Genomic DNA, 4,871 nt, shown 5'->3' with positions numbered 1-4,871 from the left:
TTACTCTGTTCACTTCTTTAGAGGAAAAATCCAGTGGAGTTTGTTTGGCATTTTCCCAACGATTGCCTTGTTGATGCAAATGTTAAAGGGATCTTTGAATTTAATATTTTCTGTCTGCAGAGTCACAAAAAAAAAAAAAAAAAAAAATCAACCTGCAAAAGACTTCACTGCAGTCCCCTGCTCAAAGCAGGACAGTTCCAAAGTCCTTCATATGTAAGGTTTTACTGCCTTATATATCACACCTGGAGCAGTAAGAGATAACGAATGACATGACACCCCATCTGTAACACCTGGAGCAAAGCCAGCATGACTGAAGTCACTATTTTAAGGCAGTCTCCATTGGCTGCATGGCCACATTTGCAGAAGGGCTCAGCCCTGGCCTAACAAGTATGGTGGAAGAAAGCCCCCCCAGCAAGGCATCCATCCTACTTGGGCATCCCTTTTACAGAAGGTAAATTTAGGTCCAGCATCCAGAAGGGATGGTTTCTCCTCCCTGACAGATGCCAGAGACCAGCTCTGACCATTTCCATTACAGCTTGAACATAGATTAAATGAATCCATCCAAGACATAAGCCATAGAGCCATGGAATCATAGAAAATCTCAAGTTGGAAGAAATCCACAAGGGTTGCCAAGTCCAATCCCTGGCTCCACACAGGACTACCCAAAACCCAAGCCCCGTTTGGTGCCCAAACACTCCCTGAACACGCCATGGCACTTGGATGCCCACCACCCTCTGGGGCAGAGACTTTTCCTTACTCTGCTCACAAAAACTGTTCCCCAAACTGGTCTAAGCTTCTGCAGCCACAACAGTATCCTCATAAAAGTGATTTCATCTTTTGTGGACTGGTTGCACTACTTCTTAATGGAGTAAATGTCAGCCACAACCTCCAAGTCACTCATTTTGCAGCACAGATGTTCCAGAAACAAACCATGAAACACCATTTTGATGTGCTTTCACTGATAGGTTTTGAGACCTTTTACATCCAAAATAACATTCTTAAAACTGCAGCACAGCGTAACAATGCAGACAGCACTGCAAAAGGAGAGGCTAACAGCATTAGATCTCCCAGCCTCCAGTGGGATTTGTCATGACCATTTACTCTGTCTCGTTGAGCATAAATCTGATTTTTTTTCCTTTCTGCAGCAAAACAAACTGCACACCCCCAACACATGCAGCAACACACCTCCACATGCTGCAAGTCCCACGTAAGCCGAGCAATTCCAGCACTAGAGGCAGGAAGGGATTGTCTCTAGCACTGCAGAAATCAATGTAAGGGAAAATTAATTTTGCTGTTTTAAGGATTTGAGAGATCGTTCCTCTGTGGAGAAGAATAACATCAGGGAGTGAAAGTGTAAGTATGGCTGTCTACGTCCCTACCAGACATGACTTGGGCATCTCCCACACCTCTCCCACATCACTGCGGGGAGAACAGCAGGGCTTTGTTTTGACTGCCTGTGACACCATGCAGCTAAGCAAACACACAGGAATCAGTGACAAGATGGAAAAGTAAATGAAAGAGAGAGGATCCCACGTTATGTAACGCTGCACTTAAGAGAATTAATTGGGGCAGGCTGATAAGAATGAATTGAATGTGTGAAACTACAGTTGTTTTAATTGAGCAGCTTTTCTCCAGAGAAGAGAGCTAAGTTTAAACCATCTGTCCAATTTCAGTGTCATTTGCCAAGGAAATGATTAAAATATTTGAAGATTAAATCAAAACTCTGGGAATCAAAGTGGAAGCCCAGTAATAAATGATTCAGGGATTTGCTTTACTGTAACATGAAGCTGAAGGCTGGAGAATGTTAAACACCACTTCTCTCCCCACATGCACACACACATACGGACTTGCCCCTGCAAGTTTCCAGTGGAAGATGTGAACTCTAGGAAAACATGGAGACTGGTTAAGCAAAAGATAGTTAAGCACCAGACCAGCTGTCCTCTTTATGCACAGATACTCCAAAAGTCCGTCGTTTGGTGGAGTTGTTCCAAGCCAGACTTTTTGGTAGTGGAATAAATTCCCGTAGCTCTTCACTTTTCAAAACAGCTTTTCTGCAGCTTGCTTGGGGACCTGGAGCACACAGGGTGCAAAGCAGCCTGCCGCAAGCTGGTTTCACACCGAGGAAATGACGACTTAACTCTAATACAGCAGACACCTTTGTTTCTATGGTTGCTTTTTTCCATGAGGAACAGAGAAATTTTCTTCTAGAAATGTAGTGAGAATCTCATTCCCAGCTAAGAACACATCCTGTGCAATTCATGCTGACTGTGCTAGTGACCAATCTTAAGAAATTATCACTCAGTGTTTTAATTATGGACAGACGATATCAGCAGAAAATTTGTATCTCAGTTCATAGATACAAATCTTTACTAACTCTGGGGCAAGAACAAATCATACCTTTGCTGTTCGCTGCTGTAGACTGATAATAGATATTTTTGGGTCTGCTATTTAATCAGGTTTTCATCCACGAGTGTTCCCCGAGTAGGGCAGCCAGCTCCTTAAACCCATTATTCATTAACTCATGTTTTCATTGGCCCTCAATAACTGCCTGCATTTCCTTGTATCCAGGTAATCCATCAATTCCCCTTTCGCCTTTATTAAATATTGATTTCTTTACAGAAATTTTCTTAACCAGAACCACTTCTTTTTTTGTTTTACCCATCTTCCTATCATTAATGAGCACAATATCATCTCTTTTCCTTATTAGTTTTGCTTCTTTGAAAATCACTTATTTACCACGTACCTAGAAGATGCAGATGCTTGTTGGACATTCTTCTTGCTTACACAAATTGTACAAAACCGAGGCACTTACACCCCCAAAAAATTAGTAACTACTCAGTGATAAGTTTCTCTTCTCTTCCTTTAGAGCAACTGCTCTGTTGACCTGCTCTGTAGGACAAATCAAAGGCTGATATTCCATCCACAGAATGTAGATTTTTAAAGTATGAAAGTATATTGTAAAATTTGGTATCACAATTCTCTGGACCTCCAGTGCTACTTTACTACTAGCAGCATGAGCTCCTGACTAGAATGGTGAGGCACGAGAGAGCGCAGTTGGGACAGAGAACCAAATTCCTAGCACAGTCGATCTAATAAGGAAAATACATTTACAAATATAGGGATATTTTTTATATCAGAGTACCTAATATTTTCCCTTTTTTAAAAAAAAAAGAAAGTAGGTACTATTTTGTATTCTATAAAACGTTCTTTCTGCTAGAGAAGTCCTTTAACTATCAAATTTTTCTTCATTTCTGACAATATTATCTATTTCTAGCCCAGTCTTTCAATTTAATGAAGGCTGTATTTCTTCTGGGAAATCTGAAATAAAGGAGAAATGTTCTGATGAAAAAAAATCATCATAGAATTACAGGCTGTATTTTCTTCTGTCACTGCAGAATGTGTGAAAAATATTGTCTAAAATAATCCAGGCACAACCATTCTCTGTGTCTATTTTAAAACAGGATTATTGGATATTTTTTGTCGTTGCTGGGTTATACTTTCTACTCAAAACAGTAGCTTGCACATTTCAAAATTAAACCTCTGCCAGAGCTATTTCAGGGAAAGCTTTAGAAAGAAGAAGAAAGATGTAATAGTACTAGATTTTTTGCTTCTTTTCCCCTTGAATTTCTGTTTTATCTTTAAAGAGCTTTTTGTTTGAAGACAACAAAACAATGGAACCTCTGCCCATGGACAGACCCTCTGAACTGCAGATCATAGGGAGGACATAAGTGAAAACATAAAACCTTGGTGCAATCAGTAAGGACTAAGAAAATGTTTGCAAGGTTTCTATCAGAGCATGGGACTGGGGCATGTCCTTGGTGGTGACGTCCAAAGCGATCAGGCACCTCTTCCAGCTCTGCCTCATCAGCCTCAGCCTTCAGCTTTTGTCTCAGTTCTGCTTGAACCGTGACAACCTACCCCAGCCTGGAACATTGCTTATGCTGGACTGAAGCAAGACAGTGCAGGAAAGGCACAGCAAAGGGAAATAAAATGGAACACAAAGCTGAGACTCACATCATAAAAACTGCCTTGCCAAGTGAAAAAGAAAAAAAAAAATTGTTGTTTTACATAGTTGACTTGATTGATTGTTTTCCTTCACTTTTCCAGTTCCAACTGCAATACCTTTAGGCCACAGTCGGTGGAAAATCTCCTGACTCCGCCAGACCTCGCTGGGACATCTCACCAAGCAGACACACAAAGAAAACAAGGCTGTTGCTGGAGTTTGACAATACATAACTCACTAGCTCTTACATGATATGTTGCCAAGAAAAATCCAAGGCCTTTTCATTTCTCCATGATAGAATCATAGAATGATTTGGGATTATAGGGACCTGTAAGATTATTTAGATCCAGCCTCCTCCTATAGGCAAGGACACTTTCCTCTAGACCAGGCTGTTCACAGCCCCATCCAGCCTGGCCTTAAGCACGTCCAGGGAGGGGACATCCACAACCTGTCTGGGCAACCTGAAAATACAACCAGACACCCACGGCTGTGCCCTAGCAAACCCAGGGATGCGGTACGAGAAGTTCCAGTCACATTAATAGTTGTTCATTTCAAAGCAAAAATGAGAACATAGCAGAGGATGGTTTCGATCCATCGACCTCTGGGTTATGGGCCCAGCACGCTTCCGCTGCGCCACTCTGCTGTTGGGAAGAGATTCTCTCTGGCTTCTGCTGGAGCCACAGGAGGCTACATGGCAGGAGGGACCTGCTGGATGGCTGTGGGCTGCAGACCCTAAGCCAGGCTCCAACAGCAGTGCTACTGTGCCACAAAGATCCAGGTGCAGCTTTCTGCTAAATCCCATCTCCTTGGAATAACACTCCAAGCACCAAAAGCCCATGCATATCCTACAACACCTCTCACTGCTTGT

The 4,871-nt window shown here is 42.1% G+C and overlaps 1 non-coding gene across 1 annotated transcript; it reads right to left on the bottom strand.

Annotated features, from left to right (window-relative positions):
* Window positions 1–4,574: 4,574 nt before the first annotated feature.
* Window positions 4,575–4,646, bottom strand: TRNAM-CAU (transfer RNA methionine (anticodon CAU)). The gene has a single exon. It is a non-coding gene; the product is annotated as a tRNA-Met (tRNA).
* Window positions 4,647–4,871: the final 225 nt, after the last annotated feature.

Source organism: Phasianus colchicus, chromosome 2 (assembly GCF_987193195.1).
Source record: "Phasianus colchicus chromosome 2, bPhaCol1.hap1.1, whole genome shotgun sequence".
NCBI lineage: Eukaryota > Metazoa > Chordata > Aves > Galliformes > Phasianidae > Phasianus > Phasianus colchicus.
This window is presented reverse-complemented; position numbering and strand designations above follow the sequence as displayed.